The sequence below is a fragment of the Gopherus evgoodei genome, chromosome 7 (genome assembly GCF_007399415.2).
Source record: "Gopherus evgoodei ecotype Sinaloan lineage chromosome 7, rGopEvg1_v1.p, whole genome shotgun sequence".
Classification (NCBI taxonomy): Eukaryota; Metazoa; Chordata; order Testudines; family Testudinidae; genus Gopherus; species Gopherus evgoodei.
The window spans coordinates 60,573,312-60,595,364 of record NC_044328.1 but is presented as its reverse complement, the minus strand read 5'-3'; the positions used below and the strand labels follow the sequence as shown (position 1 = coordinate 60,595,364).

The 22,053-nt window shown below is 41.4% G+C and overlaps 1 long non-coding RNA gene across 4 annotated transcripts in view; it reads left to right on the top strand.

Moving 5' to 3' along the window:
* Nucleotides 1-3,652: 3,652 nt before the first annotated feature.
* Nucleotides 3,653-22,053, top strand: part of LOC115655131 — a 44,890-nt gene continuing 26,489 nt past the window's right edge. The window contains exons 1-3 of one of the 4 annotated variants that reach the window (XR_004001333.1): nt 3,653-3,881; nt 10,456-10,482; nt 16,867-17,209. This is a non-coding gene — a long non-coding RNA (uncharacterized LOC115655131). Of the gene's footprint in view, nt 4,065-10,455; nt 10,483-16,866; nt 17,210-22,053 lie in introns of all 4 variants that reach the window. The other 3 variants (XR_004001331.1, XR_004001334.1, XR_004001332.1) reach the window with 3 other exon arrangements.

Genomic DNA, 22,053 nt, shown 5'->3' with positions numbered 1-22,053 from the left:
ACAGGAGGGGTCTCTTAGACTACGCCTGCACTGCCCCACTGTTCAGACTACTGGGATGTGAATAGCAGTGCACGCTCACGTCCTGCACTGTTACTGCCTTATGCGGACAGTGTGGTCATGTTAACTTCGTCCTCTTCAAACAGAACTACATTAATGCAAACTAGGAAATTTTTAGTTCATGTCCAGACGTGGGAGTTACAGTGCCACACTTTGGTGTGTGTTGCCATTCACAGCCCTGTAATCCAAACTGTTGGGCAGTGTAGGCAAGCCCTTAATTTTAGAGCTTGATGGAAAACCATGATTTTTTTCCACATGAAATTATTTGCAGGAAAAAAACCCTGTTGAAATTTTCCCATAGGAAATTTTGAAAAGGGTTGGAAAGTATCCACACACACTTTCTTACTGTGTGAGGAAATACTGTTAAATGTTCCAAAGAATCCTGTGGCACCTTATAGACTAACGGATGTTTTGGAGCATGAGCTTTCGTGGGTGAATACCCACTTCGTCAGATGTGCATCTGACGAAGTGGGTATTCACCCATGAAAGCTCATGCTCCAAAACATCTGTTAGTTTATAAGGTGCCACAGGATTCTTCAGTCTGGATCTGTAAAAGCAGCAAACACGGCTACCCCTCTGATACTTGTTAAACTTTCGGAAGCATTGCTCTGAAAGGTGAAAATTATGGCTTTGTCTGAAAGTGTTAAGAGACAGAAAGTAACACTTTCAATTCGTTACGGCTGTTGTCACACATTCTTACCATTACCAACTATTGGGGGGTGAGGGGGAGTAAGAAAGCGTCTGTGTGTGTGTTTGTGCATGCGTGTGCAAATCTCTTTGGAAATTGTTTTTACCTGTTAAGAGAAACTGGAAAACAATCAACAATAATATTTTCTTGGGGGGGGGGAATCATTTTTATACAATTCCAGTTTCTGAATTAAAATTTTTTGATCACCTCTGTTAAATCTTGATGTGCATTAGATAAATTATTTTGAGGTATCTTTATATGGATATGTATGACCTTTTTAATGTTAAGTCAAAGGTGCACTGAGTCTGAGACAGGTCCCTTGGTCTCCGTAAAGAAAAAAGGGAATAGTGTGCCTCATTAGCAACTCTAGGGTTTAATACTCAGTACTGGAGACAGGCTTGGATGTTTTGGGTCTTTGGACAGCAATGGGAAGTGCACCATGATAATCTGACTCCTTCCAATAATAGCAGTAGCAAAAAGGAAGGAAATAGAATTTCCTGGAGAGGGGTGTTAGGGAGAGGGAAAGACCAGATTAACTTCCTAGATGAAGGCTGCCTAGCTATGAAGAGGGTTTAAGTGAGAGAGAGTGGTCAAGGTCTGGGAAATAACTATAGACATTCAAAATAAAATTGGTGCCCACAAAGGGTGATAAAATCCGGTTGCTTCAAAAGAGGAGAAAGCAAGGCAGGTGAGAGTGCACGTGGGGTATAGTGTGTAAGCAGGGCCAGCATGGGTCTGGGCAGTGCAAGACAGCAGAGCATAAGAAGCTTTCAGTGACAATGAAATCTGACAGGCAAGAATGAGAGGAAGAGACCTCTAATAATAAGGCATGTTTAACCATTTATCTCTCATTAAGGAAATAGCAGCTCGGAAAATGGCTGTTAACTTAGAGCAATTATGGTAATGCAGCACCTTCTGAGATACAGCTGTCAGCATTTCCAGCCTAAACTTAATTGGCAAGGCTTTCAGTCTGGGATATGGACTTTTGACATGGACTTGAACCTTACTGTGGAAGTGTCTTCTCCCAGCAGTTGGAGTGTGTCTTTGCAGGATGGCAGTTAGTTTTGAGTGTTTCTCCCCAGAATAGCCTCAACTTGGTAAACTGGCTGGCAGCTGCTAGGCAAAATAGTTCTAAGGATTGCCTGTTACCATAATACAAACAATAGTAAGTATGGCTTCAATGGTCCCAACATGGATGCCTTGTGCTAGGTGCTGTACAAATCTAAAAATTGTGGTCATTGGCAGAAGTTGGCTTCATGGGTTCTGTTCCATAGCTCTGCCACTGACTCACTCTGTGACTCGGGGTCAGTCCTCTCTGTGCCTCAGCTTCCCCATGTATTAAAAGAGTAAAAATAAATTCCTGAGAAGCGGGTTTGTGAGAGGTGAAAGAATGGAAAATTGGTAGTACTTTTGCTCGCACCATCTTGTTAAAAAAAGTGACAGCAGTCTTCAAGCATCTACAACAGTTTTTCAACCTGGCGGTGCCAGCCAGCCTGGGGCATTCACAGCGTTTGTTATACCTGAAATATATGGTCCCCTTGTTTCTCTCTCCCCTTTACCCCCTAGCATTCAGCGCAGGTTTCCCCATCTCGCTCTGAAAGCAGCAAGGCTCCCTGTGCCTTGGGAAATGTTTTTGTCTTTAATTGAAGCCATGTGGCATTTAGTTAGGAGTGCTTCATAATATGCTGGTAATAATAATAGGATCCTTCTCAGAGCATTTGAAATAAGAGTACACTGGTTATATCATAGGAGCAGTGCGAATCTTTATCTACTCCACCCCTACTCTTCCAATGTTCTCCAGGTAAAGCAGCTGATGACTCCTTGAAAGTCCACTCACTTTAATAAAACTGGCCCTGGGCTTAGCTGACATGTACAAGGCTGAGGGCTCTGACTGTAGCCACTGACTGAACATGGTGTTCCTGCGCCCATGGCACTCTGCTGAGTGAGACCACGTGTAGCATGGCCTCTCATGGTTCCCAGCCAAGCCACCTCTCCACCCGAAACAGCTGATGAGTGGAGAACTGGAAGTGGGGGAAGTATGGAGAGTTGAGAGAGTGCAGCAACTGTGTCACTGCTTGGAGAGTACGGATGAGGGGGTGAATGCCTACAGGCCTTTTGTGGTGGGGAGGAGAAAAAAATGACTGAGGCTGTGGTGGTACAATTAAAAGTTGCAGTAATGTAGGGTTCCCAGCAGTCTAAATCTTATGCTCTGTCGTTGGGAAAGAAGTGAAATTCCCTGTCCCTGACGTATCTTTCCCTCCCACCAATAAACATGAAGTCTTGCAGCTCTGTACCTCTGTCACTGATTTTAGTAATACTCCTTTAAAAGCACCCATATACCGAGGGGCCAGAACTGACCTCAGAGACTGTCACCACAGTCTTCTGCCTCTAGACCCCAAAGGTTAGTCTTCCTACTTTCCCTGAATAGATGTATAGACTTTATCCTACTTTGAAGACCCTGAGCAAAGCTGCCCATCACTCCATGCAACTCTGCTGCTGACACTGCTGAATTCAGGGCTCCTATTCCAGACTTCCAAGGATCCAGCATGCTAAAACTCTGCTTCCTAGGCTGTGGGTTAAGTAGTATAAAACCCCAGTGTCAGTAAAATTCCCCATTGTGAGTTCATAAACCATTATGACCCCCTCACGAGAGTGCAAAAGCCTGTCCTTGTGGCTTCTGTCTCTGCAGAAGTCAATGTTGCTAACTTCACGGCCAGTTATACAAACCTAGATCATGCTCTGTAATCTAAGTATCTAAAGCTTTGTGTGTTCGGCCAACACTGAATGTTCACCTAGTATAATCCAGGCCCTCTGACCTCAAATTGACAGGGACAGGCTGGCCTGGGAAATAATCTCGTTGTAAATAGCAGCAGCAGGTCATTTCTTTTGCCCTGTCTAGCCGTTGGAGAGGACTGCTTACAGCAAGTCACCTACAAAGAGCACACATCCCTCCAGCTGGACAGGGCGGTACATTCCAAAGGCAAGTGAAGTCCAGTTGCCTGGGGTCTCACTGCTTTGGCTACGCTGGGATTGCTATGAAGTTTGCGGGCACAGTTTCTCTACTCCAAAGTTTAAGAACAGAACTCCCAGGGAATGCTCCAGGGAAGAGGAAGACTATGATCCTTTCTGGGCAAAGGTTGGAGAATATTACTCTGTGACTTAGAACTAGATTGCTCCTTACGAGTGATGGACAGTTCCAGGGCTGTACCTGGGGCTGGAGCCGTGGACATCACTTCCCCTGGATCCCTTCTGCCTCCTTATGGTGTATAGTTGGAGTTGTGCTTCACCTCTTTGTGTATTTTGTTGCTCTGCTTTATAGGTAATGCTTTTTGTTTTCCTTTCCTTTCCCAGTTCCTAGAAAAACAAAAGTGATTGTAGTTATTCAATATTTTCTAAAGCTCTCGGGGCCAAAGTGATTGCTGGGGTCACTGTATTGGAATCAGTGGAGCAGCGCTGGGAATGAACTTGTCTCACCACTACAGGTGAAGACTGAATTGAATTATCTATGGGACTCAAGATTTTACCTTCTATAAATATATCCTGATGGAAAAAGGCCTGAAGTGGTCAATGAAATACTGAAAATGAACTGTCTTGTGGGTCGTTTACTTGTGTATTTCTGGAATGTTGGTGTTAATGGCATGTTAGATGTCTTTTTGTTGATCATGGTCTACTGTTAATTATTGTATTACAATAGTGTGTGGAGTCCCCAGTTGAGATCAATGGCCAGTTGTGGTAGGTACAGACAGGTATGAACGTTCCCTGCCCCAATTATCTTACACTCCAAGGCTCTGATCCTGCAAATCCTTACATTTGTGCTAAATATTCAGTAGCCGTACTGATAGCAATGTCCTCAAAGTTAAGCACACTCGAGCATTTCTACCTATACAGACAAGACAGACAGGTGAAGTATTATCATCCCATTTTTACGAATGAGGAGCTGAGTCAGAAAGAGAGAAAGTGACTTCTCCAAGGTCATGTAAGACATTTTCAGCAGAGTCCAGAATAGAATCTAGATCTCCAGAGTTGAGTCCGGTGCCTCTAACACAAGACCACCCTTCTCATCTGTGCTGTTTAGCTTTCATGTAAGAAATGACAATAGAAAACTTCTCATTTGGTTAATAAACTCAGAACTCTACATTTATGTTTTTTTTTAAATTATAAAAATGTTTACACTGTTTTAGCTTTGATCCTTCTCTTTCGTAACAGATGCAGCCAGCCCTGAAGTAAATATTGTTCATTTGACTTTCTTAAGGAAGAAGCTCCGTCCATTCAAGGGGACTTTGTGGAATTATTCTAGCATTAGCATCACAGGAAATGAACCACACAAAGTGTAGCCATTTAAACTCATTGTGCCTCCACATTTCTAATTCCCATATGAAGGAGATGTCAGATTGTTAAGGGGATAATACTGCCAGCTTTAAGCAGTGGCTTTTGTTTGGTCTGAGGTCACAGTGACTGTTCAGACATGACTGCTGGTCAGGCTGAAGCCATATAAAGGGTTTGACTTGGCTCTGCCTAGGATGATGCTGAATTAGTGAAGCTAATGCTATACACAGAGAGAGAGAGAGAGAGAGAAAATACATAGAACTTGATATTTCAGCTTGACTGCTGGGCTGCAGACATAATCGGGCCTGAGCTTTACATCTATTAATTGTAGAACATTGCACATGAGGAACGGAGACAAATGTGCCTGCTGTATGTATAGTGTCCAAACCATTTCCCGGCTTGGTTATTCAATTAGTTTATTTTAACTGAAACAAACTCCATCTAAACTCTCTGGTTGTGATGTATTGGCTCCATCACCCAGTACATTTAGTCTGTAGAGAGGTAGGCTTATCATTAAGGCATGGTTATGAATGGCTAAGGCCTGGGACTGGGACTTGGGAAATCTGGGTTCTGTTCCCACCTCAGACACAGACTTCCTGCATGATCTTAGGCAAGTTGCTTAAATCTCTCTGTGCCCTGATTTCAAGTCTGTACAGTGATTATAATTCTTCCTTGGTCTGTCTTGTTTATTCAGGGGAGGCTTTCCAAAGTGCTGGAGGGTTTTAGGGGCAGAAGTCCAAATGACTTTCTGTGGGAGTTGGGTGCCTAAATACCTGGGCAACTTTAGAAAAAACCCACCCTTAAATTGTCAGTGCCTGGGGGGCAAGGACCATTTCTTACTGTGTGCTAGTACAGTGCCTAGCACAGTGGGGTGCCACAGCCTTGGGAGTCTCTAAGTGCTACTGAAATAAAACTGACAAAGGGTTTTCTAATCAGCCATTACGGATAGAGTGCTGCAGGGGGTCCCGAGGTATGTGCTCCCTGTACTAGGGGAAAACCCATTGGACCGCAGGTCCAAGCCATGTAGAATGCACTTGTTCCACTCCGAGTGGTGCCTTTATAATTGCTGCTGGTGGTGATGATGCTTTTTATAACATACAAATATGCAAGTATTGATGTGTTTTCCCATTAATCTTTGTTCTCAATGCACTTCAGAACATAGGACTGAATGAACCACGAGTTATACTCTTGATGCAGAAATTACTGGCTGAAAGGTTATGGTCTGTGCAGGAGGGTCAGACTAGTAAGCCATAATGATTCCTTCTGGCCTTAAAATCTATTAATCTGCAGTCCTTAGTCCAAAACTACCATTGACTGGAGGATTAGTCTACAGTATTTTTCTTGGTCAATCAGACTTCTAGTCCATCAAGTGTAGTGGCCCACACCTGATTCAGAGGAAGTTTTAAAAAAAATCTGTTAATGCGTGTGTGGCGAACTGGGAATGTTCTTAATGTTTTCTCTGAATGTTGTGTTGGTGCCTCAGTGTCCCCTGTGCAGTTCTTAAGTATCTAGGTGGTGGAATAAGGGTGTGTGATTGCTATAGAGCAAAGGGCCAGTGCACCTAAATGCCTGGCCACTCTGTCTCCTAGCAACTGGTGGCCTGGCCCCTTCTCTGCAAAGGTGCCAACTGAAGGTGTTAGAGACAAAGAGATCAGGTGACCTCCTGGCCCGGGAAAGGAACTGAGCAGAGAAGGAGGGCTGGAGGGGATTGGCAGTCTGGAGCTGGCTGGGATGAGGAGTGAAGTGCAGACGTGGGGGTCTGGCTTGCTGCCCACCAGATGGACACAGCTGAGGGTCCCGTTCGCCTGCACCTACAAGCTCTGTTTTAGACCATGTTCCTGTCATGCTAATAAACCTCTGTTTTAACTGGCTGGCTGAGAGTCACGTCTGACAGCAAAGTAGGGGTGCACGAGCCTGTGGCTTCCCCAGGACACCGCTGGGGCGGGCTTGCTGTGGGAAGCGCACGAAGGGGCAGAGGATGCTGAATGCTCCAAGGAGAGACCCAGGAGGTGAAGACATGTGAGCTTCTTGCCCTGAAAAACAGTCTGCTCCAAGGGAGAGGAGGCTCCCCAAAGTCCTGACTGGTGTTGTGGGGAGCAGTTCCAGAGCATCGCCCAGGGACTTCTGTGCACGTGTCACAAAGGCTGGCTCCTGTAAACTGCTGAGCCACTCCTGAGAAGTGCTAGGGGTGCTTAGCATTTTAAGGAGATGTGTTCAGTTAGTATCTTAGAGGTCAGACCTCAGCTGAGTAATGTTTTACAGGGGTAGAATCTTTCCATCCTTGGAAGTCATTGAGACCTAGAAGCATGAGATCTGACTGCCCTTATCTGAATGCAAACTACAAATGGGTCTATTGATTATAAAAGGATCTGGCTCTTTTTTTTTTTTTTTTTAAACCCAGATTTGATGTTCGTTAAAATAAATTGGGGGTTATCAGAACGGTGTTGATGCATAATAATCCCTTGTCCCCTGTGACATATGCAGAGGAGTTTTGGATCATACAGAAATAAACACACACAGCTACTCTTCTAACATCTCCCTGAATAGCCCCATATTGTCTTTTAGTGACTGTAGTAGAGTTGAAACTTAACTTGTAGATCCAAATTCTGTTGGTCACTTAGATCAACTCATCCATGAGAAGCTTGTTTTGCCCGTATTCTAACTTGCCAGCAAACCCCACAAAACCGTGAATTTCACGCTCAATAGACCACCCACAGTTCCTTGAAGCCATGGGCAGGACATAGGGATTGGGGAGTACTCTGTGTGTCTTAGCAATACCTCCCTCTTTCACTGCAGTCCCAGTCAGCTTATTTTCCCTCTTGACCTAATTAATCAGAGTATAGGCACCTGAGTAGGGGTTTCATAGGCATTCCTGGCTATCCAGTCTCAGAACCAGGGTCTTGTAATCTGTCATCAATGTCATAGCAAAGGGGGGAAAAGAGCAGAAGCATTCTTTGCCCATTCAAAGCATGGGACTTGGGCACAGATGTTCGAGAGGAATCACTGCCATACAGCAGGCATCATCACAGAACCATTCTCAAAGTGGTGTCTTCCTACTCCCAGCTGGCTACATTCTACAGCGCTCTAGAGTGGGACAGTGTTTGTTTGTCTGGTTTGGTGGTCAGAAATTAGACAGGGCTGGGGTGGCTGTGTCCTCTAGCATGTTCAGGAGTTTCTTCGTGGCTGAGTGGTAGTTGGTGAAGCAGGCACCCTATAATAAAATGGAAAGCTTGATAGTTTTTAATGGACTTGGAGGTATCTCTTGTTTACAGATAACACTTGCATAACACCATCTTTTGTACACACAAGGAGACTAAATATTCAGTCATTGCACTTAGGGGAAGAATGGCCTTTTGTCTAGCATTGTGGAATGGTTGTTACCAGTGGAATTGCACCTGCTTATCTGGGGGGCCACATTCGATTCACTGCCCAAAACATGCATAACTTGGGTATCTAAAGTAAGCACCTCCACTCTCATTGACCTTAGCACACTCAAGTGCCTGAAGTTAGGTGCCTAAGTTAGGAAAGCCTTGTCCAGTGAATCTAATTTGGCTCACACAAGTAGGTGCAATTCTATTAACATCAGTGGAGTTTCACTTACTTGCACAAGGCTGGATTTGGCCCATTGAATCAAATCCTTTCTTTTAATTATACTAGTGAAACACAATAAAATCGAACTGGTCCCGTTAGTGTAACTAAGGTCAGAATTTGACCTGTTGTCTTATAACTGAAATAAAATATATCACCTTTCCAATATTGTTTCCATGCTGTTGATAATTCTATAACTTAGGCAGGAAATGTTCTGTGACAGCCTGTATAAATAAAGGCTTGTTAATGTGTTCACAGTTACATTATATATACTGCAACTATTTCCACTGAATATCTTTTACTTATTATGCAATGATAGCAAAAATTCTGGTGAACTATGGGTAGTTATAATCTCTAAATAAGCCAGCATGTTTTCCAGTAGTCTAATGACCACATAAGAAACAGTAAATGAAGTATAATCTTAGATATGGATAGAACCAATTTTCTTAAAAACCTGTGCTAGGGTCGATAATATCTTACATGAAACTAGATACCAAATACTTGTGTTTCACACACACAACACCACACCGTAATATAAAAAAGGCTGAAATAGACAGTCATTTTAATCACTTTCCACTAGATTGTCAGCCTATTAATTTTCAAAGGGACAGGGCGTGCAAGTCATTTAAATCTTCCAGCTTCTGATGTCATGGGGATTTATTGAGCATGTTGATTTGAGTAACGCTCTTCAGAAAACATTGCAATCATCTTTGTTTAAACAGTACTTACACAAGTAAGTAAAATCTATTTACAAGAGCAACAGGTATCCTTCTATCTTTTAATAAGTAGTACTTGGCTTTGACCGCCCCCTGGCATCACAAATCTTGTGCAATTAATTACTATTTACTCAGGTAGTACCAGCTGTCAGAATTCACAAGATTTGCTTATTTGAACAGCAAAATACAAATTATTTCTTCTAGGAGTGGAGGTTTGCTATATAAAGTCATCTTAAAATTTCCTGAAATTTGGCATTTTGGTCTTGAAATTTGACCTATCAATGTAGCATCATGATAGTATACCTATTCTTTACTAAGTGAGTATTCCAGAAGTAGTACAACCTATTTTAAAGCCCAATGTGAAGAATTAGTGAAATTGGCTGTATCAGCATGGATCAAAGTTACAAATGTCCAGTTAGAATGTTCTCAAGCTATCCTAAAGATTTTATCTTTTAAATTGAAGTTTTTTTGAGAGTAGTGGGAAGGCTGTGAGGCTCTGGTATTTAACATCCAGCCATTGCTACATTCCTGCATCATCTTACGGCTAATATAAGCAGTATAGTGACTTCTTGTATGGATGTCCATATTTCTGTCGTCTCTGCCCATAAATACTCATTTCGCAGTAGATGGAAAGACTGACAAATGGATCAGATTTTGTCCTCTGATATGTGTCCAATGCCCATTGGTTTCACTTAGCAGTTATGTTGCATCTGAGTGTGGAGTTTAGCCAGTTGACGAGCTACTGCAAGATAACTATAAGTGTGTATTTCTTTCCTCCTTGAAACAAAAAAGGCAACTTTGTGGTTCAAATAAAGTGTGCAGAATTTTTTCCCCCAAATGCCACTTCACTTAATTTACAATGCTGAGAGTTTTGAAAGCAGACAAACCAAAAGACAAAACTTATTCCAAGCTTTTTCTCATTTTAAGAGCATATTTCAAAACCAATGACCATGCCGCTGCATTGAGACTGTATTCGGTAAGACTGTCTGTCTGTATAAGTAAATAATTTCCTACAGTTCCTTCATTCTCTTTGGAATGTCTTCATATGGATTTTTTTTTTTTTTCTCCCCTCCCCCACAGCTATGCTGAGCAACTGTTCACAGAAAAGTAGGTTTATAAGCCATGTTTGCATGTGTTTTGATTTACTACCACACTGAAGGTGAAATGGCATAAATTATATGCATGCAATAAAACTTGGATAGCTGATATTTGTTTAATGTGTGTGCTAGAAAGTCACATGGAATAAAGAAGCTCATTCACGAGCTTTTCTAGGAGAATCTATTGAAAAGCACAGCTGATTCATTTGGAAATAGCTATGATTTTATTGTGAGAGAAATATATTTATGAGCTGGGCACATTTCCCCTCTCCCCAAAGAATAACAAATTCACTGAGAGAGAGATTTTTGCAAGGCACTGAAACTATTTGAGAATTTAACCTGAATTTGGAATAGTCTGGCCAAAAAATACCTTGAAAACAAAAATTTTGGAAAAGTCACAACTGCTTTGTTATGAAAATGTTGACTTTTTTTTTCTAGATGTGTTCAAAATGTTAATTCAAAATGACATTTTTTAAACTAAATGTTGACTTGAACTAATATTTCATTTTGAAATATCACTTAAAATTTACATTTTGATTTTTGAAACCATTTTTAATTGACATTTGAAATGTTGCATTTGACCTGAAAATTTTTTTTTTCAGTTTTTTGTGTTTTGTCAAGGAAAAACAAAACCATTTGGTTTCAATTAAACACAAACCACTATTTTTTTTGGTTTTCTGGCTGGGCCACTGAAGTGAAAAATCAATTATTTGCTAAGCTCTAGATCTGATCACTAAATCATATTCCACTTACTGTTATGGTGCATGACAAGTCATGCTTCTACTTTTCATTGCCCAGACTGTTGTTCGCATGTTTTTATACATGCATTAACTGTAATCTCTCTGCTAAAGAAACACGTGAAGAAGCAAGTTAAGCAAAGTAACCAAACTGCCTTCAGGAAGATAAATGCAGGCATGGCAATTAGTTACCTGTTGGTGGATTTGCAAACCTTCAAATTGGCTGTTGACTTCTACAGATCATGAGCTCTCAGTAGGTAGATGGCACATCCAGATGGGTTTTATAGGGAAAAAATTAATTGTCTGAGACAGATAAATCATACAAGACAATCACACTTAACAATAACTTGAAGCTGTATCCTTGATGATGTGGCTGCTAACCTCTTTAGCAAGAATTTCCCACTGGTAACATAGTAGCAGTGGAAGCTCTCACATGGACAAAGTAAGCTGGAGTAATTGCTGAGCGTTAATGGAGTTATGCCAGGAGGCAATTTGGCCCAGCGTTCCTGTCGCCATCAAACTATAGACTAGATGAAGTCTAGGAGTCTGATTTATTCCCCCTTCCACCTCTCTTCACCCCTTTCCTGGGCCAAAACAAGGAAACCCAGGAATAAGGCCAAAACCCCCAGTCTGTCATTTGGCCTCTTATAGAGAAAAACATTTGATGGCTTGAATGCATGATGGGAGTATCATGTCACAGCCTATCTACATCAGTCTATGCTAATTAATAGAGTGTTGGTTTTTTTAATATCAATAGAAAAATATGAGGTCTAGTATCTGTATCTTTCTTACAAATCAATCTGTCCTTTTGAACCTGAAAATAAACTACCTATTTCTGTATCTACCTAGTAACTTACCCTTTTTACTCATCATCCATGTAGAAACCTGATGTGTTTCTACTAATTTCTGAACTAGGCAACTGTGCATTTAGGGAAGTTGTTATGAGCATGTGTGTTCTTGTTCTTGTCCTTGTCCTTTAGAGTAGTTATGGTCTACTGGGTTATAGAAAATGTTTTGTTTTGGCCAGTCAATGAACTGCTGAACTGAGATGTTAGTCTGTTAGATCGTGATTGCATTAGGCCTATTTAGGTCATGGAATCTTGCAATATGTTGTAACAACTCCTGTAGGAGCCATTTTGGTCCTAATGTGTTGTGCTAGACACCATGCAAGGGAACAAACTCCCAACTCCAAAATAACTTAACTGTAGAAATCCATTAGCTATAGGCTAATGGATGAAAGAGTTTAATTTAAAACCACAGTCTGTGCTCTGAGAGTGTGGCAATTTTCAGATGTGTTCCTGAGAAGAATCTTTAAAACACAAACTTCAACCCAGCTAAACTAGAAGCCTGGGAATACAGACCTTGTTCAAGACACAGATGTTTTATCTAATCTAGCTTAGAATAGTGATGGAATAATGTTGCTTTTTCTAATGAGGAATTTGAAGAGACAGGAAAGTTTTTGTGGGAAATAGTCTTCTCTCCTTCTCTCTCACAAAAATACTCTTAGAAGGATACATTTGCAAAACAATTGATGAGGCTAATACAGGACTGCATCCAAAATAACAAAAACCTTTTCTTAGCTGTCCTAAACATTCCTCTTCCAAGACACGTAGTGGAACAAACAAGAATGTATTGGGAAGTAGAGCCTCTGACATGCTTCAGGAGTCCATGTAGGAACACTGATGGCAGTTCTTCAGCACAGGGGTTTGCAGCTCTGGAAAAGTGAGGATTTGTCCAGGGAACATTTCCTTCTAAATGCACCAGGTCTTGTTGAAAGTGATTTGGAATGGGCAGCCCCATGGTGATCAAAAATGTAAAATTAAAGAGCCATTCCAATCACCATTTCCATGGATGAATGGCCTCCTAAATCACTTGGGAATCTTCCAGGACCATAGAAAATAACCACAGCTCATAGATGATGTTGGCAAGGATGCTAAAATCTTGTATTGGAAAATATATATGTTTCGTATTAGAGTGACACTGAGCTATTACAGTACAAAGTTTGGCTTTTATTAGGTTTTTTTTCTTTTAAACCACAGAAGTATGAGCAAGAAGTATGAGAGAGGGAGTTATCCCTTATCTTTCCAATTGTGCTGTTCTGTTTTATGTCTCTTTCCCTCTAAAGTCGCTTCCTAAATTCCAAGAGGTTTTTGGAAGTTCGGCCTTATCTGTTCAGAGAGACTGCAGTACATGAGCATTCATGCACAGGACCACACATTATAATCTCCAACAAATAACTTTAAGGATGATGATTTGGAATGCTAGTCTTATTCCACTTAAAAAAAAAAATCCAAGAAGAGAGGATAAATATGTATACACAGTGATCGAGTCACCTCTCAACTTTCTTTTTGATAAACTTTTAGATTCAGCTCCTTAAGCCTCACATTTTTCTAGCCCCTGATAACGTTTGGAGTCCTCCCTTGAACTCTTTCTAATATTTCCACATCCTTCTTGATAGTAGGCTTCAGAAGGGATGATGTAGTTGAGCATCAGTCTTACCAATGCTGTGTACAGAAGTGAGATCACTTTCGACTTGATATACCACTTTTTATATTTGGCCATTTTGCCACAGCATTGCACTGAGAGCTCATGCTGAGGCGATTATCTACAATGAGCCCCCCTAAGTCACTATAGGCATAGTTTTGCATTCTGTGTTCACAGCTGTATTACCTTGCATTTGGTTGTATTAAAAAGCATTTGTTGGATTGTGACCATTTAACCAGGCAGTTCAGATTACTTTACAAACAGTAACCTTCCTCTTATTATTTACTTCCCCACCAATCTTTAACTGTAAACTTTACCCACAAATATTTTTGTCATACCTGATCTACTTTCCATGACACTATGCCAACAGTCATTAATTTTAATTTTAGCCTCCAAGTCTTTGTTGATGGTCTCAAATTAACCATTGCATTATTGTACCTGGGATTGATGTGTTGAAACTGTTGGCAATCCTTGGAATTTGGTTTTTCAAGGCTTGTTACACATTATATTAGTGGTTAGAGCTCTGCTAAATCCTTTAAACTCTTGGGTGTAAGTTATTCAGGCCAGTTGATTTGAAAATGTTTAATTTTAGCAGATGCTGCTTTACAGCTTCCTTTCTATTCCATCCCCAGCATCATATAGGATGGATATAGCCTTCTGCTTTGTTCCAAATGCAGAACAGAAATATTTATTAAACATTTCTGCCTTTTCTACAGTAGTATTTACAGTTATACCATCTGTATCTAGCAATGGGACCTATACCTGACCTAAGTTTGGGTGTATTCCCTAATGTTTAAAACATGCACCTTTATTATTCTTAAACCTATTGGCCACCGATATTTCACGTATTCTTTTGACTTCCCTTATCAGTTGCCTATATTTTTTCACTTATTCATTGCTGTTTAATTCCCCTCTTAATATAGAAATTATTCATTTTATTGCCATTTCCACATCTTTTAACTAGGATAACTTTTTGCCCAGTATAACCTTATTTTATATATGTCTGCAGAATTGTGGGTTTTGGACATTCATTAATTTTTGTTAAAACTTCCCACTTTTAAAATTTATGTTCTTGGTCAGTTAGGCTGACAATTGCTTTAACTTTTGGAAAAATGGCCCATTATTGATTGATTGCCATATTCTCTTTGCACAAAATAAATGTAGTGAGATCATGATCACTGGTACCTAGGCAATTAATATTATTTTTTTTTAAATGTATACTTTTTCTCCTTCATATTTTTAAGTGAGGGTTTTATTTTAACATTAGTAATAAAGTATAGTTCCTATCCTGGACTAAGTCAGATTCTGCCATGAAACTCTTTGAAATCAGTGGGTATTACTGGTGAAAATGAATGCTGAATTTGGCTCTACACATGGGGCATAGGTTGTTTGGTGGCTTGGTTAACTGCTTGTCAGACTGATTTGATGACTTGCTAATTTACTTTTTTTTTTTAAAAAATAAGGCATGAATGAATTCAGGTAGCTACACTTGTGCATTATGTGCATATCTCTCAGAGAAACTAAGAAGAGACTGGAGATCCACTGGCACAACCTATGCCTGTGTATGGTGTTAGCATTTTTTAAGTTGTCATCCTTCCCTCCCCCACCCCCGATAGGCCCCTATCATAACCTAGTCCCAGATTTGGACCTTAGCGTCCAAAATATGGGGGTTAGCATGAAAACCTCCAAGCTTAGTTACCAGCTTGGACCTGGTAAAACTGCCACCACCCAAAAAATTAGAGTGTTTTGGGGCACTCTGGTCCCCCCAAACCTTCCCTGGGGACCCCAAGACCCAAATCCCTTGAGTCTCACAACAAAGGGAAATCTTTTCCCTTCCCCCCTCCAGGTGTTCCTGGAGAGATACACAGAAACAAGCTCCGTGAGTCTAAACAGAGGGATTCCACCCTCCCCGTTTCCAGCCTTGGAAACAGAAGTACCGAGAGCTAATCTCTCTTCCTCCCTCACCCAGAGGGAATGCAAAGTCAGGCTAGTAAATCTAACACACACAGATTTCCCCTGACTTCTTCCTCCCACCAATTCCCTGGTGAGCACAGACTCAATTCCCTGGAGTTCCCCACTAAAGAAAAACTCCAACAGGTCTTAAAAAGAAAGCTTTATGTAAAAAGAAAAATACATAAAAATGGTCTCTCTGTATTAAGGTGACAAATACAGGGTCAATTGCTTAAAAGGAATATGAATAAACAGCCTTATTCAAAAAGAATACAATTCAAAACACTCCAACTACATACATGTAAATACAAAAAAACAAACCTATCCTTGTACTCACAACTTGGAAACAGAAGATTAGAAAGCAGGAAATAGAAAAATCCTTCCCATAGCCGAGAGGGACAGATTCAAGACAAAGAACTCAGACACACACTTCCCTCCACCCAGACCTAAAAAAGTCTGGTTTCCTGATTGGTCCTCTGGTCAGGTGCTTCAGGTTACTTTTTTTTTCAGGTGAAAGAGACATTAACCCTTAGCTATCTGTTTATGACAGCCCCAAAGGATGAATTCCTTTTATTTCTCCTCACTTTTCAAGTGTGTTATCCAGGTACAGAATGTTTTCAATTGGGGCATAGGAGCAATCGTCCTTTATCTTCGTGGCAGGACATAATTATTAGCCCTTGCTGCAGTCAGCCCATCCCCATCACATGCCAGGTAATGGCTGCTAACAGTGTACTTTACAAGTATCTAAGAGCAGAGAAGCAGCCACCTGATGCATATGATATAATCACACCTGCTACTGCTATTATTAGCTTTAAAGGAGTGCTGTGTCACAGACATTTTGTCTTTTTCCAGACTTCAGTAGTTCTGTGAACATAGGGCCAGAGTTTTTCAGCAACCTTTGAACAAATTAGAGCTATTGGTGCTGAGCACTCATGAAAATCTAGCTCCATATGGTGCACAGTACATCCTTATTAGCAAGGGAATGATAATTCCTTGGTTTGTTCATGTACCCAGTTATCTGCTGCCACTGTGCCAGCTGGCTAGCTGCGTGAACTCACTATGCACATGGAACATGTGGTCCATTAATAAATTAATGTATCTGTCTGAGGCATGCAAGTGAAAGAGAAGACGAGGCATGGTGTCCTTCTTAAACAGTAGGTGTCAATCTTTTAATCATTCAGACTGTTATTGCTTTATAACAAGATTATTTCATTCTTCCTTAGGAGTGACCGGAATGTGAAAAAACAAGATGCCCCAACACCCTTGTGAACGTTGTTGCTGTAAGAGGGGCCGATTAGAAATGGCCATGTTGGACAGCGGCCAACATCCATCAACCCCGAGAGACTGAAAGATTTTGGGGAGGAGGATTACCTGAATTGTGATGTGAAGACTTGGGAAATGAAGATCATGAGCCGTAATGAGGACTTGCTCAGAGATGCCCTTGACCCAGTCACTCAGCCAAACAGTAGAAGCAGCCAGCCAACCTCTAATAAGCTGATTCGATTTGAAGATATTAGTGCTGCAGCTTTCAAAATCCAGAGTGGTGTCCAGAAAACCCCCTGCATGGTATGGTATTTACAATGCTTTTTTCTCTGAATCTCTCTTGTCTTATGGGAGTTAGTCAGAATGACCAGGAATGTGCATTAATAGCAGCAGATGCGTCTCTATAGGATGATAATCCTTTCAAACAATGTTACATTTTTTCTTCTGTTTTTTCACTATTCTAAATTCTCAATTGGTTACAGTGACCTGTAGAATGAACAATATTCCTGCATTATGCACCCAGTTAAAACCACTTGCCACAAGTACTGTATCTTCTTGCTTATGTAGCAGTAAACTGTGTATTGGTTGTGTCCCTTTCAACAGTTATACTGAAAGCTATGGCAGCACTTGCAGCATAAAAATCCTTCACTTCACAAGAGGCAGACGTTTTCCAGCCGGGCCTCAGATTTAAATTTGGTGGTAGATGACTGTGTAATCCACTTAAAAAATAAAATTAAGAACCAATATCCTAATGGAAATTATGTAAAACTTTGCCTGCATCCTTTATAATGGGTTAGATAAGTGCTTTATATTGCTGGAGCAAAAGTCCGTGTTCTGGGGTTGAGGTGATGGCTCCAGCGTAATAACCCAGCATGCACTATGTTGGAGACAACAATCCAAATGGGGACTGAACATCATGGGATCTGTAAAACAAACATGATTCTAAACATCCAGAGTTAAATTCTGTAAGTAGCATGCAGCGAGCAGGGAAAGTATGGAGCACAAGATGCATATGCCTTTTCCATGGCTTGTGTATATTGGTCTTTAGGAGCCAAATATCTTGCTACCTAGGTAACTTGAATAAGCACACATAGCTCAGGTTTACTAGCTATCTGTTTTTCATGTGTTTTCTGTCTTTGGCTGGATTTTTTCCTCAGATATTTAAGCCACAACAAAGTAAGAATCAGGTCTTTCTTCACTATTTCCACTGTCCAACTAACAACTAAAATAACAGGAGAGAACATAATCCAGCCCCTTACTTTTCTCTCTAACCATTCCACACTGCCTCAAGGGCGAGAGAAAGATAGTAGGAAAAATAGATGTGTTTTTAAAACAGAGACTTTTTTTTTAAGCCACCATCTTTCTTTGAGTCTCCCTTGTGTCCTATCTTGTGTGTCTGTTTTAGACAGAGCAGTGGCGTGCTGCCCATAGCTAAGATTTCCTAACACTTTATACGCAAGTGGGCAGTGGAATAGGCTCAGGGCCATCCTTAGGCATACGCAGCTGGATAGGGCACCTGAAAATTTAATGCACCCCGGGTCTTAATGTCCACCCTCCCATCTCTTCTTTTCTCTGTTCTGAGCCTTCCTGCAGGCTCCCACAGCTAGCTGCTGCAGCCTGATGAGTCTTCCTCTGGAGGGGATCTAGTAACTTAAAAATGAAAAAGCGTTCCCGCTGCTAGAACTATTATCACCACATTTAAAACCATTAAAGAGCCATTCAAGGTGGTAATAAAGCCATTTAAGACGCATATGCCAGCCCCCAGGTATATACTGTCAGTTTCTGAATTTACTGTCAAAAACCGTTGTACACGGCTGTTATATTACTCAGAACAAGTAGTCTACAGGACCTTAGTTTAAAATTTGCTTTAAAATATTTCATTCAGTGTTGCTGAAGATGATAAAATCACATCTCTTAAAAATCCTTGTATACATTTTTAGATGCACAATCTGGGTATTTATCTTCACCTTAAATGCTTGGATCTTCAGACATATGGTTTTTAAATAATTCTTCAAAGGACCACTCTTATCTAAAATACACATTTTAATTTTAATTACTATAGTACAAAAAACTTGCTTCCAAAGTCTTCCCTTCCTTTCTATCAAGCCTTTCTCCCTTCACCCCTCACCTGTTGAAGAGAGCCCTTAACGGGAGGACACGCCTTTTCTGCTAGATAGCTGGACAAACGAGTTTCCCTTTCTTTACTTCTGATTATTTGATGAACTAGCTTTAAGAGAACCCTCCAGCAAAATCAGTACCTTAGTAAGATATAAAATCCTTTGTTATGTCTAAAAGTTTTGGAAACATATTTTTTTAAAGTTTGATGAAATTTCATAAACGTCTGTTATGGAGATTGCACAAGGTAAATTGGTGTTCCCTTTTTCTAAAAGTGATGAACATTGTTATGACACACTAAATCTTTGTAGCTGATTAATTTAAAATGTCTTCGTTTCAGTGAGTTAAATGTGCTAATCTGGAATTATTACTTTATGAAGGCTTAAGAGTACATTTAAAATACAAAATCAGCTTAGAAATATTGATTAAGAAAATGTAAAACAGAGAAGAGCTGCCTCATGTATTCCATATGTTTAATGTTGTATTCAGCAGGACAGCTGACTTGCCCTTACTACAAAGTTTTTGCAAATAAATCTCTGACAAACTTCAGGGTATATCAAAAAACCTAAGACTGACATTTTTAATTCCCAAATTTAGTGGTTTTAATAAGGTACCTTCTGCATGTCCAGTCTTCACCTTCTGGCATTCAGTGGAAAACATGCTCCATTTTTTTTTAGAAAGAAATTGCAGAAGAGTGGTGGTTTGGTTCTCTCACCCCTCCCCCCAAATGTCATTTGTTTCATTTGAGTTCAGAGCTTTGGCTGGAAGGGAGTGATCAGGGTGTGGGAGGGAAGAGAGGAGATAGACAGTGGGGCCTGGTTAGAGTAGGGGCAGGGTCTGGAACAGAGCAGGGGTGGAGTATGGGCAGGGCCACAGGCAGAAGAGGTGGGCTGGGAAGCTAATCTCCCCAAGCAGCAGCTTCACCCCCCGCCCGTGACAGCAGGTAAGAGCAGGTCGGCTCCCATACACCCAGCATGTGCTGCAGCCTCCTTAGGCAGGGGCTGTATTCACGGAGCTGAATGTGCCTGTGCCGCACATTCTGCGTGAGGGAGAGGGTACAGGGATTTCGGCAGGGAGCTGTGACTCTCTGCCGCCGTGAGGTGGGCCGGGCGGCTCACTATCCTTTGCTGCCTCGTCCCTCTCCGCGCCCCCTCCCCGCCCCTCCCCAGGCTGTGAGCTCAGGCTGCCTTCGGGCATAGGGCCCCATAAATCTTAAGGATGGCCCTGAATAGGCTCAGTGGATGTGAGGGAGACATTATCCCTGCAGAGGTACAAACAACTGGGTAGATCATATTAGCTGGAATGGTGTAAAGTAGAGGCAAACTGGTTGATTTGCATTGTATTCCCTATCTGTACTGCTCAGAGCTCTATTCCATTTTCCCTGACTGTGCCACTTAGATTCTGTGCCTAACTGAACATTGGTGCTGACACACCAAGTTTCTGTTTATGTGCAGTGAATATTGCAGGAAGAGTAAATAAGCATCAGTATTGGAACCAGTGAGTTGGGTGTATAGATTCTGTAAGTTTTTCATTATGCTCAACGACTTGAGTTGGTATTTCTCAGATTAAAACTGCATTAAGGAAAGAAAAGCAGAACTGAGTGAACTTTTTTCTGTGCTGGATATGTAACGTAAATAATTTACCATTTCCTCTCTGATTTTGGCTATCTATAAAAATTTCTGTGGCTTTTAACATTTATTTTGCTTAATATAACCTCTCCAAAATACATCTTAAGTCACAGGAATCCACAGAACACACATGCTTTAAAAGTTCTGGCAAGCTACAGGTTTTATGTAAGCACCATTCTTTATAAAGTCCAGATATGAGCATATCTGATGGGGATTAGGACAGAAAAAAGAATGAAAAAGGCACCAGTGACTAATAAGGTAAAAGTGTAGAAGACTATATTAAATGGCAAGTTCTATTTTAAATGTGGGGAGCAGAAATGCCGCACTGACTCTTTGCACACTGATAGCCTGGGCCCTCACTTCCATGCACCTCACACAATCATTTACTTCTGTGTAAAATACTACTGCTCAGACTTAGGGTGACCATATGTTCCATTTTGGCTGGGAAAGTCCCTTTTTGATCAGTTGGCAAGAGCAAATGGGACAAATGCCCACTTCTGTCAAAGTGGGGTGTGGTGGGGAGCAGCGATGCTAGCCCCACGCAGGGTGGGGAGGCAGGGCTTGGGCCAGGGCTAGGCAGGGCTTGGGCCAGGGCTAGGCAGGGCTCTGGCAAGCAGTGATGCTGGCCCCTTGCGGGGGCAGGGGCAGGGCTCAGGTTGGGGGTAGGCAGGAGCTGGGCAAGCAGCGACACAAGCCCCGTGCCGGACGAGCAGCTCTGGCTAGCCCTGCATGGGGAGGGGGCTCAGGTGAGTGGCTCAGGCCAGCCCCATACGGTATCCCATTTTTCCTTATGGAAATATGGTCACCCTACTCAGACTCCAAAAGGATGTGAAGCTATGAGGAACCAGACAGATTTAGCATAAGTGACTGTAGTGCAAGCTTCACTATGCTATCAAGAGACTGCCGTCACCTAGTGAGATCATCTGTAAATTGGAGTCTTCCCTCATCCTTTGCCTCTCCACAAACATGGCCAGTGTGATAGTATTCCTCGTGACGTGGATACCTGTGCACAAGGAAGTGTACTGGTGCATGAACTTGTAATGAGACCACTCCCCCTGCTCCCAACTCATCTGTCAGCCTCCAGGTGGCAGTGACTTGATCATTGCTAGCATTGGATAGACTGGAGCCAGCAATACAAAAGTGAAAGGTTCTGCATTTTATTACCAATCCCAAGGGCCATCTAATTGCGTGCAATGTGTTTTAAACGCATTTTCTGGGCCAAATTGAAAAAGGCAAACCCATCATGTTATACACCAATGAATGTCTTCTCCAAAGCACTACTTGTGGCGAGGTCATTAGAGCTATATTTTCTACCTCAGGCCCCGAGAGAAATTGTTGAGACTTTTTAAGCATAATATGATATGAATGATAGAATATAACATGCTTCAACATCTCTCCAGTCAA